The sequence below is a fragment of the Tympanuchus pallidicinctus genome, unplaced genomic scaffold, assembly GCF_026119805.1.
Source record: "Tympanuchus pallidicinctus isolate F22 unplaced genomic scaffold, pur_lepc_1.0 scaffold12, whole genome shotgun sequence".
Lineage (NCBI taxonomy): Eukaryota > Metazoa > Chordata > Aves > Galliformes > Phasianidae > Tympanuchus > Tympanuchus pallidicinctus.
Genome location: NW_026294637.1, coordinates 17,793,057 through 17,807,267, shown reverse-complemented (window position 1 = coordinate 17,807,267; position 14,211 = coordinate 17,793,057). Strand labels below are relative to the sequence as shown.

The 14,211-nt window shown below is 57.3% G+C and overlaps 1 long non-coding RNA gene across 1 annotated transcript; it reads right to left on the bottom strand.

Annotated features, from left to right (window-relative positions):
* Positions 1 to 690: 690 nt before the first annotated feature.
* Positions 691 to 1,486, bottom strand: LOC128075182 (uncharacterized). Its single transcript, XR_008203686.1, has 3 exons — positions 1,421 to 1,486; positions 1,251 to 1,321; positions 691 to 1,163 (listed from the first exon to the last, which is right to left on the bottom strand). It is a non-coding gene; the product is annotated as an uncharacterized LOC128075182 (long non-coding RNA).
* Positions 1,487 to 14,211: the final 12,725 nt, after the last annotated feature.

Here is a 14,211-nt window from a genome sequence, read left to right as displayed (position 1 = left end):
TCCCTTCCCTTCCCTTCCCTTCCCTTCCCTTCCCTTCCCTTCCCTTCCCTTCCCTTCCCTTCCCTTCCCTTCCTTTCCCTTCCCTTCCCTTCCCTTCCCCTCCCCATCCACGCACTCTCTCTTTCCTTCCTTATCCATTCTTCTCCATCCATTCACCCTTTTCCTCTCCCTCTATCCACCCTTCTCTCCCCATCCTTCACTTCCCCTGCTATCCATCCTGCACCCCTAAGCCTCCTCCTCTCCACCCACCACCTCTCCCTGTACCCCTCAATCCCAGCAAGTCCTGCAGCCTCTCCCTCATTTCTCTTTCTCTTCTTGTCACCCTATGAGGGAAAGTCAACTCTCCTGCTCCTAAGGGCTGCAGAAGTGCTATAGCTGGGCGTAATCCCAAGCTTCCCATTCCCTGTCTGTCAGCCTCTGGGCAGGGGGACATTCCATCATCTATGAGGGAAGAACTATCACCGGGGTATGTTTTAATGGACAGACAGTGCAATATTTCCCCAGAGAAGCAGGCGCTGGAGAGACAGATCCAGAGCAGGGATTTTCCCTTCCTGTTCCCCCTGCCTGGCCTCTTCCCGTGGCCACATAGGAGGACGAGGATGAGGATCATGCAGCGGTGGCCATGGGAGCAAGGGCAGCACATGGCCCTATTTTTTTCAGGGGGGGGGAACCTGCCCAAGGTCGGGTTGGTTTGGGTGGACAAACAACCAGGCACAGCTCTAGGAGGATAGCACGAAGCTGCTGCATTTGCATGAACATCCCAACCCTCAGCCTGCTGAAATAAACCCCCTGAAATCAAGGGATAGCTCTTGGGTAGGGGTGGACACCAAGTTCGTTTTTAAGGGGGGGGGGAGAACCTCTTTGTCCTATGGCACCAGTGGGTGCCGAAAGGAGAACAATCAGCAGAGGGACTGCGTGTTAGGAGGCAGCTGAGCCTCCTGTATCCCTGCCAAAGCTCAGCCTTGAGGATGTCCTTCCACAGCAGCCCGGGGGGGTCTGGCAACACCGAGTGGCCTTGGGGTGCCGGCACAGCAGGGCTCTGCTCCTTGCATGGAAGAAAGACAGCAGCAGCTCTGTGCTCGGACCTATCCCCTCCTTGGGAAGCAGGATCCTATGGGTGTCACCACAGCACGCTCACCTGCTCCTGGGGGACATCCTGGGACCTGCGGGCAGAGAGCAGGGGGACACCGAGGGCTGATTCCCAGCTGGGATGCAGGGGACCCCGCGTAGCATCACTGAGTGCCCCATACCTCTGCTGTATTCTGGGCAGGATGTTGGACACGGCATCAGCTGGTGGCAGGGCCACGGCGTCACGGCAGACCTGCAAGGGGACATCAGTGCCAGCAGTCCGTGTCGGCTCCACTGAGCCGTGCAGCAAATGGGGGAGCGCTCACCACCTCCCCTGGGGGCTGTTCCCAACCTGGGCATCTGCAGCTGCCACCGGAGCAGAGCCCGGAGTCGTGTGCGGTGTTGGTGGCATCCCTGCTGTCACCACAACACAACGCAGCGCTGCTCTTAGCAACCCTGCCGGGCTCCCTCCTGCGGCAGCCCTGCCCCATTTCAGGGCAAAAGCGCTGCAGTTTGTCCCCAGAACCCAGCAGGCAGGGCTCGATGGCTGCAACACCCCCCAGAGCCACCCAGCCCCCCTCTGCCTTATCTCCCTCTCCCAGCACGCAGGCAATCTGGTGGCAGGTCCCAGGCGGCCCTTTGGTGCTGGCACCTCATTTCCATGCCTTGGATCTCCGTGCACTCCATTAACTTCTGAGGGTTGCGGCCCGCTCAGATCCGCAGGCAGCGATGTTGGGGTGGGCTGAAGTGGAGCTGAGATGCTGCTCACATCTCCAGCTGGAATTTGTGGGGTTTTCAACCCACGCTCTGCTCCCCATATCCCCACATGGCAGGGGACATCCAGCAAGGGACGTGTGTGTCCCATCTCCGCGTCCCCCCGGTGCTGGCAAACAAAGGGGCCGGTGTGGGTCGATGGAGACCCTCAGTGCCTCATCCCGGGGTATGAATTTTTCATCACAGAGCTGTAGGAAGCATGCAATTATCCTCTCCATCAATAATGCACGGGGACTGGAGACCCTTCCCCAACCTCTGAGCATCTCCTTCTGCCACCGCTCACATTCCCATTTGTTCACCCCGAAGCCTCCACCTATCCCAGCAGCAGCCAGCAATGGGGATGGGGCACGGGAGGAACAGGGCTGCCCGCTCCCACGTCCCACACTGGGACCTCAGGGAAGGGCAGAGTTAAGGGTATTTGCTCTCCTTTTCCCCTGTACATGCTTCCTACCAACGCATGCATACATCTCTCCTTCCTGCAGGGGTCTGGGATGAAAGGCTGCGCAGCCACATCTGAAAGCACGCAGGCTTTGAAACTCCTGCTGATTTTTATTTTATTTTATTTTTTTTCCTCCTTCTTTCCCCCATCATTTACAATCCTCTGAAGCTTTCCCTGCCCGCCGTGCCGTCCCGCACGCCTTTCATCCGCCCCGAAGAGACACAACCCCCCCCCCCCCACACACACACACACACCTCTTCCTTCCTCCCCCTGTCGGCTTAGGCCAAGTTTTGTGTTCTTTTCCCTCTTTTTGTTTTTTACATATTTACTTAACAAGTCGCTCAGAGATGCTTTGATGCCCCCAGTTTGCTGGCATCGATTCCTCCCTCGGCACTCACTCTCATCCCTGCGCTCCCTGTGGGCTGAGGATGCCTCTACTCATTTCACTGATGAGCCCAGAGCTCACAGAGCTGCAGATCTCCCCCCGTCCACCCCAATAAACACATCCCTGGACAAGCCCTAATCCAGACTCCACTGTTGTTCTGACGAGGGGATAAAGCACAGATTTGCTTATCGGAGAGAAATTGCTGCGGCGACTTAGGCAGATTAGAAAGAAAATTCCTCTGTTTTGCCTCTTTTTTGGGAAGCAAAGCTTCTGAAGCCATCAGGAGGGAATTTCTCCCATTCCCAGCACTTGCAGCCTGCCTCAGTTTCCCCACGTGGAAGAGCAGCACAGCGTGCAGCTTCAGGTGTGGACGAGGTGGTGAATCTGATTGAACCCAGGTTGAACTCGGGATCTGGGAGATGAGGGGGGGGTTGGGGATGGGGGCATCGCTATTCAATTTGGGAGTTAATTGGATCGGATCGAAGGCGTTCATCTGAGCTGAGCCCCATTTAGAGGGGATGTCAGCATTGCACTGCTGCCTGCTCCGGGCTGATAAGGCTGCAGGAAGCAATGATCCCACAGCGGGGTCCCCAACCCTCCCAGCCCCCGAATCATATTGAAATGTACGACCAGGAGGTGCACACGGAGCAGCGATGGACGGAGCCGCCCCACCACGGCACCGCTTTGGGGGGCTGCTGCGGAGCACGGGGGGCAGCCCGGGGTCCCATCGATCTTCCTGTTTGCTGACGTATCGACCCCGTGTGCTGACACAGCTCTGCGGGGAGCACCGATCCATCAACGCCCGCAGCTCGGAGCTGCTCTCTGGTGTTTCGTCTTCTCACCCCGCTCGCTGTCGGTCCCGGCGGGCGGCGGGATGAGTGGATCGGGGCGGGCACTAGGTGGCACTCGGGATGCGGGGCCGGCAGGGCCAGGGCAGCTCCGGCAGCTCCTGCAGCATCCTCACCCCCTTGTTACATCTTCACTCCTTGCAGCACCTTCGTCCCCTGCAGCATCGTCACTCCTTGCTCTATCCTCACCCTCCCTGCAGCACCTTCACACTCCTTGCAGCATCCTCACCCCTTGCAGCAGCTTCATTCCCCCGCAGCATCCTCACCCTTTATTACACCCTCACTCCTAGTTGCACCCTCACCCCTCTGCAGTACTCTCATCCCTCTGCAGCACTCTCATCCCTTGCAGCACCTTCACCCCTTGCAGCATCCTCACTCCTTGTTTCATCCTCCCAACACCTGCAGCACCTTCACCCCCCTTGCACCATTCTCATCCCTTGCAACACTTGCACCTCCCTGCAACATCCTCACTCCCTGTTGCATCCTCACCCCTTGCTGCATCTTCACCCCCCTGTAGCACCCTCAGTCCTTGCAGCATCCTTGTTCCTTGCAGCACACTCATCCTTTGCTGCATTCTCACCTCGTGCTGCATCCTCACCCCTTGTTGCACCCTCCTCTTGTACCATCCTCACCCCTTGCAGCATCTTCACCCTTGTTGCATCCTCGCCCCTTGCTGAACCCTCACTCCTTGCAGCACCCTCATTCCCCTGCAGAATACTCACCCCTTATTGTATCCTCACCCCTGTTGCATCCTCAGCCTTGTTGCACCCTCACATCCCTACAGCATCTTCACACCCCTGTAGCAACCTCACCCCCTGCTGCATCCTCACCTCTTGTTGCACCCTCACCCCTTGCAGCACCTTCACCCCCCTGCAGCACCCTCATGCCTTGCAGCACCCTCACCCCTTGCACTATCCTCACCCCTTGCTGCACCCTCATTCCCCTGCAGCATCTTCACCCCCTGCTGCATCTTCACTCCTTGTTGCACCCTCACCCCTTGCAGCACCTTCACCCCCCTGCTGCACCCTCATGCCTTGCAGCATCCTCACCCCTTGCAACATCCTCATCCTTCGAAGCACCCTCATCCTTTGCAGCATCTTTATCCCTTTCAGCATCCTCCCTCCTCAGAGCAGCCCCCACTCTGCAGCCTCATCACCGCTTGCAGCATCTCCCCCTCTCTCAGCACCCCAATCCCATTGCAGCACCCCCATTCCTTGCAGCATCTTCACCTCTCACTGCACCACCACACCTTCACCTCTCACTGCACCATCACCCCTGCAGCCCCTTCACCCTCTGCAGCATCCCTTCACCTCGCAGCCCCAGCCCTCACTGTGAACACCGAGCTAGCACTGTGCTCCCTGCCAGGGCCCTGCATCGCCTTGCTTTCCCCATGCCCCACCATAATTAAGGCATTCAAGGTGAGCCCCCCCCCCGGCATGTACAAGCAAAAGCCTTTAGGTTTGATCTCAGGGCTCAGCAGTGAGGAAGTGACAGCGCTGTGATCAACGCAGCCGCGCCGTCGGGGCTGTCATGTCGCTGCCACTGCACGCAAGGCCCATTAGTAGGGTGTCAGCCCCCATCGGCGGGGCTGTCAGCAGATGGCTGTGAGCCCCCAGCACCTTGCAGCATCCGATCTGCCCCCCTCCCTACGTGCAGGGTGGGCTGGTGGCAGCCCCCCGCCCACCATCCTCCTTTATGGCAGCACCATGGTTAGGTTGGGCACGGGAGGGGAGCCATAAAGCTCAGTGGGTTGGATGGAAAAATAAATAGCTTTTCTTTCTTTTGATTTTATGATATGTGTGTTATTTGTTTTTTCTTCGTTGCTAATTCTCTTTCTGCCTTTTCAACCTGAATTGCAGCCTCCCCCCCCCCCCCCACTGCAACACTCCCATCCCTCGCAGCCCCCCCACCCATTGCAACACCCATCCCTCGCAGCCCCCCATTCTATGCAGCACCCCCATCTCTTGCAACACTCCCATCCCTTGCAGCCCCCCCACCCATTGCAACAGCTCCACCCCTTGCAGCCCCTCATTCTAAGCAGCAACCCCATTCTTTGCAATAACCCCCCACCCTTGCAATCCCCCCATCTGTTGCAACACCCTCACCCTTTGCAGCCCCTTAATCTGCTGCAACACCCCCAGCCCTTGCAGCTCTCCACCCACTACAATAATCCCATCCTTTGCAGCCCTCCCACCCACTGCCACCCCCATTCCCTTGCAGCCCCCCATTCTATGCAGCACCCCCATCCCTTGCCACACCTCCACACCTTGCAGCACCCCAATCCCTTGCAGCACCCCAAGCCTGTGCAGCACCCCCACTCCTTACAATACCCCTACCCCTGCAGCACCCTCACCCATTGCAGCACCTCCATCCATTGCATCACCCCCACCCATTGCAGCACTCTTTGCAGCCCCCCAACCCATTGCAACATCCTCAATCCTTGCAGCCCCCCCCACCCATTGCCACCCCCATTCCCTTGCAGCCCTCCATTCTATGCATCACCCCCAACCCCTGCAACACCTCCATGCCTTGCAGCACCCCAATCCCTTGCAGCAGCCCCCTCCTTGCAGCCCCCCACCCATTGCAACACCCCCACCCCTCTCAGCTCAAAATGACACGAGGATCCTTCTGAGTCTTCAGGACCCAGAATTCCAGCAGCAAGACCCCAATTTACCCTGAGCATCTCCCCCAACCCCAGCACCTTTGCAGGCCCTGCTACCCCCCTGCCTTCCCCCTGCTATTGAAGGAACAGAGCGGAGCTGTAAGGACCTGTTATGGCAAAGCCAGCTGGCTGCGGTATGGGGAAATATTAGCGCCACAAGGGCTGGGTTTGAATTCCCCCCGTAGCTCCATTTATCAATACAAAGGGCTGGGAGGAGGAGAGCAGCTGCTTTTTTTTTTTTCCTGCGCAGCTGAAAAGTAGGAGATGGAGGTGCCTGGGGTCTTAAAACCTAATGCAGCGATAATAGGGGAGAATTCGCTAAATGGATTCGGGATGGAGTGAGGAGACGGAAAGTGGTGCGGGCACACATTGCCACGGGGGTGATGCTATGGAGCTGGGTGAGCTCTGCTTTTGGGGGGAGCCCAAGGCAGCAGTGCCAGACACTGCCGGCGGCCTTAATGTGATTTCTCTGCCCTCATTTCCCCTGCCCTGCTCCCGCCAGGCTGGCTGTTATGGACTCGCCACTAATCTGGTTATGGGGGAAGTCGCCGCTAATGGAGGGAACGACGGAGCTGCGTGCCTGGCTTTGGGCACAGGGCCGTGCTGCGCGGAGTGGTGAAGCCCACGAGGTGATGCTGAGCACCCTGGGGACCGTGAACAACCGATTTGCCCTCCCACCTCCCCGCTGCTCTCCTGGAGGTGAGCAATCATCCTCCGCGAGGATGCAGAGCGTTCCGTGCTCCCCAAAGCTCAAACAGCATCAAAAGCCCCCACAAGGGCCGGAATCATGCAAAATGCAACAGTTTAGGGTCCGCCTGCAATTACCGGGGCTGGCGTCCAGCTGCTGCCCAGCCCTCGCTCGCTGCAGAGCTCGTGCTCTTAATTCAATTAGCGCTGCCCCGAACGCTCCCTTGGGGCTGCTGGGCGGCAGGCGACCAATTCCCCCTTAACGAAGACGTTGCCTGTTTCTGCACGGCTTTCCCCCATCCCATCACGGGCAGGCGTCAATCAAAGCGTCCCCATGGCACAAGTCCACGCTGGACGTGCAGCAGCACGACCCCAAAACCCAGAAACCCATTGACATGCAAGGGCTGACGGCCGCGCTGGCGCTGCGACGATTGGTACGCCAGGCACCGATCCGCTCCCGCTCCTAAATGGCAGCAATTACATAAATTAAGGCTAGTTAAGCAGCCTGTTGAGTTGGCGTCGCCTGGAAAATAACAGCGCTGGATTTTCCTTTTCCTTCCCTCCCCTTCCCCCTTATTTTTGGGGGGCTTTTGCCTTCTGTTTTTGGTGACGTTTGGACCGCCGCGAGTCAAACGCGCCACAACCACGCCGTGCCCAGGGAAGCACAGCGATCGCTGATGGAGCCACAATTAACCAGCAAGGGTGACTAATAAATAGGGAGCGATGAATAAAAAGAGGTGTTCAATAACCAGGGCGATTAATCACGAGGGGTGATTAATTAACCCCCCGGGGAGGAGAGTATCTCCACGTGCGCTCTGGGGACCGGCAGCTCACATCCTGCACACGTGTGTGCCCTGCGTGGCCAAACTCCCATTCGCCATGCGAGGTGGCACAGCTGGGGAAGGGAAGGGAGAAGGATGGGGAACTGTGTGCCTCCATTTGTGCAAAGCCAGCTTAATTTTCCACCACGAGACTTTTTCCCCTTCATTCAACTAACACGCCACGTTCCGGCCCAGCCTTTGATTTCTTTGTCTCAGATCTTTTGTTCCCATTTGTGCTCTGCTAGGGGGTTGGGGGGAGCAGGGACACCCCAGCCAAGCTATCCCCCCATAGGGCTGAGCATCCCAAGTAGGGCTGCACATATGCCCAGGGTTTATTTAGCTGCACTCCATATAAAAAGCCGAGCCGATCCGGAGCAGCCCACCAGCTCACAGCCGTACTGCACTCCTTTTTGTTCCCTCATCCAGCTCTTCCCAAGGAGAGGGTGGGGGGGGAAAGGGAGAGAGGATGGGCTCCCAGATCAAAACAATAATCAGCTAAATGAATTCCGCAGCATTTTCCCGCATGACTGCGAGTGATAATTTAGTGCAGCAGCCAGCTGGAAGCAAAAGGATTAATTCTGCACTTAGTGACACCCCTGTGAATAATTCATCAGACGCAGACCCCTTTTTTGCTGACCCCCCCGGGCTGCAGCTCCAAATCCCCCCGGCCGGCAGCAGGGGCTCCCTGGGGAGGGGGCAATGAAATCACCAGAAATTAACTTTATGGATATTAGGGTTGGTTGGTTTGGTTGTTGGTTTATTTTTTGCAAAGGGGCTCAGGGTCAGCCGCAGCCATCGGATCGATCGCTCAAGTCTGAGGGTGAGTGGGGTTCTCCCCTTTCCCTCCATTGCTGACAAACCTTCCCCTCGTGGTGGGGGAGACACAGACGATGAAGGATGGGGAAAACTGTCACCGCCTCAAAGCAACCCACTCTGAATACAGGAAGTTTGGGGGAGTTTCTATGGAGTGGGGCCATCACTTCCCACTGGGTTGCTGTGCCAAGGGGTTCCCCAGTCTGTCCCCATGCTGGTGATACCCAAGGCTTGGGGTGTGCATGGGGTGCTTGGGGCAGCACGGACTCCCTGCAGGGCATCAGATCTGATGCTCTGACGCGGGCAGACGGCTTGGCACAGAGCCTTGCAGCCTGGAAGGAGGAGAAGGAGTAAGAGGAGGAGGAAGAAGGGGCAGCCTTCTTTCTCCGTGGTGCAGCCCTAAATATTGGCACGAGCGGAGATGGAGGTAGCCAAGGAGGATGGGCTCAGCTCAGAGCAGCTTACCCGTAGCCAGCTGGGCAAGGAGGGGTTAACCAGATGGGCACACATCCCCCTGCTCTCCCCGACTCCCCCTCCCCCAAATAAGCGAGGTGTTGGCTGCTGGAGGTGAGCACATTGCATGCGGACGCTGATGGGAAGGGACAGGTGTGGTGACACGCTGCATGGGGCCACCGAGTGCCATCAGCCCGTGCTGGCACCCGCTCTGCTCCCAGTCCCACATCCCAAACACCCTGCATGAGAGCGGGCTGGGGTGAGAAACCAACAATTATTGCGGTGAATGAAATGCACCGGAGGGTTTGATGGGAAATCGCAGCCTCGCGGGTGTCTGGGTGTTCGGCCGGCCTCCCCTAAGTCATATTTTATTTATGGCTTCTCCGAACGTGTTGGCGCAGCGTTTTGCTCCTCAGACACAGAAAAAAACACACGGGATGGGGAGAGCCATGCCCTCCTCGGGTGCCCCCAAATCCGTCACTCGAAGCATCCTGTTGCCCTGGCAACAGGGGATCGGGAAGCACGGAGTGAGTTTGTTGGGTCTCAGCTCCGTTCTTTGGGATCTCCCTGCCTTCATCCCCTCCTCGCAGCAGGGGTGACACGGGCGCATCCCGATGGATGTGAACCCAATGGGTGCCCCATGGCACGGCCCTGTGTATGCCCCCGTGGCCCCCTGCCTTTCTCTCAGCTCTGCCCCCGCCGCTCGCTCTACAAGTTGACAAGCGCAAAGCGATGCTTTTTATCAGGAAAAAAAAAAAAGGAAGGAGCTGATGGAAGGCAAAACCGCCCTCTCTTTATGCTGCCATCAAGGCCTTCCCTTCCCCCAGCCTGACAAGAGGCACCAGCCTTAACTCCTGCTTGGCCAACCCCGGGGCGCATCCCCCAAAAGCTGCTTTCTGATGGGAGAACCATTGATTGGAATATTTTGGGGAGCTCCAAGGGGGGATAAGGGGATTTGGGATGCTCAGCCCCCACCCGCTGGGCTGTTTGGGATGGGTGAGGTGTGATCCTGTGTTGTGCACAGAACACCTGACCCCAGCGTGCACAGCCCCTTTTATCCAAAGGGCTATTGCGGGCTCCAGAGGCTAATTATCCGCAGTATTGATGATGAAGGGATGGGGAGGGGGCTGACGGGAAGAGAGGAGATTGAATGTTAACGACCGCTGTCATTAAAGCCAGCACGTAACAAGGCTGAGCAATAATTACTGCAGCCATAGGGGCTGCAGATCCTGATAATGCTTTGCTTGTGCTGCTTTCGCCCCTGTGGCACGTCTCCCACATCAGGGCTGGGTTGGGGTGAATCCCTCTGCTTTTGGGCACCTGTCTGCGGGAGCATCCATTGCTCACACCCTGACTTGGATGGGGACCATGAAGGCTGCAATGGTGTCATCGAAAGCGTCACAAATGCCCCATTGGTGGGACACGGCAGTGGGAAAGTGGCTGGTGGGGGAGAGACTTCCCTCTCTTCTTGTTAATGGGTTTGGTGGCCCCTCGCTGCCCTGTTGCTGCATGGATGGCTTTGGTGGCTCCTCACTGCCTCGTTGGAGCGTGAATGGGTTTGGTGACCCCTCACTGCTCCATTACAGCAGGGATGGGTTTGGTGACCCCTCACTGCCCCACCGGGGCATGGATAGTTTTGCTGGCTGCTCACTGCCCCACTGCAGCAGGGATAGGTTCAGTGACCCCTCACTGCCACATTGGTGCATGGATGGGGTTGATGGCCCCTCGCCGCCCCTTGCTGCAAGGGGCATGTTCTCCATGCTTCTCCTGCTGTTCCGTTTTGGGGCAGCTGTGGTCAGCAAAGCCCACCTGTGGGATGTGGAGCTGAGCTGGGCAGCCTGGGCAGGTGGGAATTTGCATGGAGCTGCAGGAAAATCAGCTCTCCAGTAATGAGCTCTATGGGGGATAGCTTCACCAGCAACGTGCTCGGGGTCCGAATGAAGCCAGGCCTGGGAGGAGGAGGAGGAGGGTGAGAACCGCCTGCTCTGGGCCCCCTTCATTATAGACTTGCCTAAGGATGAGAGCATTCAAGAGCTGTGAAGTGGAGGGGAAAAAAACCTTCCCAATGGAAGGGGCAGGGCAGCAGCAGGCTGCGAGTGGGGTTGTCTGCTTCTGGGTAGCTCAGCAGCATTCAGCAGCGACCTTGAGTTTCTTCTCTCCCTGCTGAAGTGCAGAAAGGAAGAAGCACTGGGGTTTTTCACCCCGCATCCCACTGTGACGGCAGCAGGCTTTGTGCCACTAATTGCACCTCCCCTGCCAAGGTCAGCCCTGCAGCACGGAGGCCAGCAGTGATATATCAGTGTGCATGCAGGTCAGGGTGGGAGCAGAGCATCCCAAACCCATTCCCACCTCACTGGGGTGATGCACCGGGTGGAATCCAGCTCCCACCAGCTCCTTCCAATGCAGATAAACCCACCTCTGCGTAGAGGCACGCTGCCCTCCTTCATAGCGAGCACCCTGACAAACAATCAGCGATTCCCTTCTGCCTTGCCTCCCTCACTATGGTTACTAAAAGGCCCCTCATGTGTCCTGCATCCCGAATCCTCCCCCCCCCCACCCCTTCCATCACTCCCCCGTTACCATGGCGATGCTGTGATGGAGCGGCACCAGGATGGAGAGGGAGAGACGTACCAACCTGCACCAACCCTCGCACTGGCGTTTAGGATATTGATGTTTAAATCTCCTGAGATTATCTGGGAGTAATTGGTTTATGGAAATAGAGACAACTCCTGCCTGGGACTTGCCAGGGTTGATGGGGGGGTGCAAGAAATGGGGATGGGGGTGATGAAGGGGCTGCACGGCTCAGTGTTTCTGCTCAACACGCAGCAAGCAACAGTTTGTTTGCACAGCAGAGCTCCGTAAAGCTGCTCCTGGCTCTTTGCTTTATCCCAAGCAGACAATCCCAGGATCCAGCCCCACATCCCGCACTATCTCTGCACTCACTGGGTGGTGTTGCTGTGGGGAAGATGCCTGGGGAATAAAACAAGCAATTTCCCCCAGCAAAATTTCAGCCCTTGCATTGTGCCCCTCTCTGCCCGCCCAACCCAAAGCGTGGCTGCCTAATTGCATCCCCTGGCACATGCATAATGCAGTTCTCCTTGCCCGGGCGTCTTGTTTTATTTATCAAAACACTCTTTTATTTATTATGATATCATCCCAAAAACCAAGCAGCCGAATGCTTTGACATCACTCTTGGCTTTCGATATTATGCACGCTCACTTCCCAGTGCCCCACGTGTGGATTTATGTCCCGGCAAGGAGCTCCCAGAGAGGTTCTCCACTGGAAAAAACACACTGTGGCCACATAGAATGTCTTACTCCACTAGACAGGGGGTAAAGTGATGATAGGTGGGTGATGGTGGCAATGGTACCCACATCCTGCAGCCCAAGCATGATCTCCCAGACCTAACAGTGTGGGTAAATCATCCCATTTTGCCCCCACGTTGTGTTAACATGGACTTGGCAGATATTGGGATTCCAGCCCAGCTCTCGGAGAAGTGGAGAAGCAGGCACCCCCCCCCCTCCCCACTCTCCCCTCCCCACCCAATTAATTCACACCAGCTGATGCGACGAGGCACGGAGAGGCCGCAAGCTGCTCCTCATGGAGGGGGGACCGTCCCTCTGCCGCTCACACCCCGAGCATGTGAGAGACAACCCCCCTCCCCATCCCCATGTCCCCGGTGCTTATAATGCACTGTAACATTTCCCTCCGCCCCGCGGGCTGCTCAGAGCCTCTGCGTGCAGATCCCAACCGACACGTGGCTTCAGCTCCTCGGTCCCCTAATGAGGGGCTGCCTCGTCCTACACCCCCCACATGTCACCACCCCGCTGTGAGCACCGTGCTGGCTTCAGCAGGGTGGAACCAAAGGACTCCCCATGGCAAACGACCCCCCTTCTGCTCTTTTCACTGCACAAAGACACGCGGGGCGGATGGCAGCACCCAAAAGAGGTGGCTCAGAGAGCACGGAGAGGGACTGATGTCTGTTTTTTGGGCTGTTTTCTCATGTTTTCCCATTCTCCCCCATTCTGGATAACACAGCAGGTATCCCAGTACTCATCTCTGTTGCCAACGCCTGTACGTACGTCTCCTGGAAAATCTATTGTATCGTACCTCTAGCAACGGTTGCGGGGTGATAATTAGCAGTTGATTTTAATAGAAAATTCACAAATGGTACAGCTAAGGAAAGCTCAGCACAGTGACAAAACCATTTAAAAATAGCAGGTGTGAGCCACGCTGGGCTCTGCAAACAGCACACTGCCAGCCCGTACCCCCAGTCCTTCTCAGTGCCACAATGAGCCACCCTACAACACCCAGCTGGAAGGGTTCAGCAGTCAGGATGCTCCTTGGACATCTGGCTGATGGAGTTTGCAGCCTGGAGCTTTGGAGCTGGAGCATCACTGAACCCGTGGACCCGTGGCCCAGAGTGGCTTGGGGAGGGGATGGAGGGGTTGGTGCATACGTGGCATGCTGCAAAGTGGGGAGGTGTGCCAGTGGTATGACGCAGAATGGGGTCCTGCATTCAGTTTGACTGGGGCTCCCCTGCAGCATCAGAGGTGATTTATGAGAAGCTATTGGATGGCACAGCTTTATCCGCCCCTGGAGACCCCATAAAACAACAGTGGGAAGATGGACTGGGGCCGGTGTGAGCTCTCCTCCCCGATGGCTCCCCAGGCTCCTTTCAGCACGCTGCGAGGCATAAAGCGTGGGGCTTTAACTGAGTGCTGTGGTTATGGCAATGGAGTTGCAGCATGGTGTAAGTGGGGCCAGGCACCGCGTGGAGCTGTGGGGGTCCCAACCCCTCAAAAGCTGATGTTCTGCAGCCTTTGTCACCCATCCCCTGCCCCCTGCAGCACGGAGGGACGGGAGGAGCGGATCTGGGAGGGATCACGCAACCTTGACCCTGGTGCCACCCATCCCCGGCCCTTCCCCGCTTCCTGCACCGCAGCAGGCAGCTAATCACATTTGGGGCTGCAAAATCTCATTTAGGCTCTATTAATGCCGAGTTGCATGGCACAGGCCCCGGCCTGTCTCTGATGAGTGGAGTGAGGAAGGCAATGCAGCTCCGGAATGAGCTTGGGGAAGCGGCCAAACCCAATTACTCCTGGGGGGAGATGGAACAGCATCCTCCTTCCACATGCAGAGGGCATCCCTGGCCCCGCAGACCCCAGCAGCATCGCTTCCTTCATTATCCACTGCCATTCTGCATCCACAATGTCGCCTTGAGGGGACCCTGAGGTGCTCATTAGAGATCACAGGGCGGT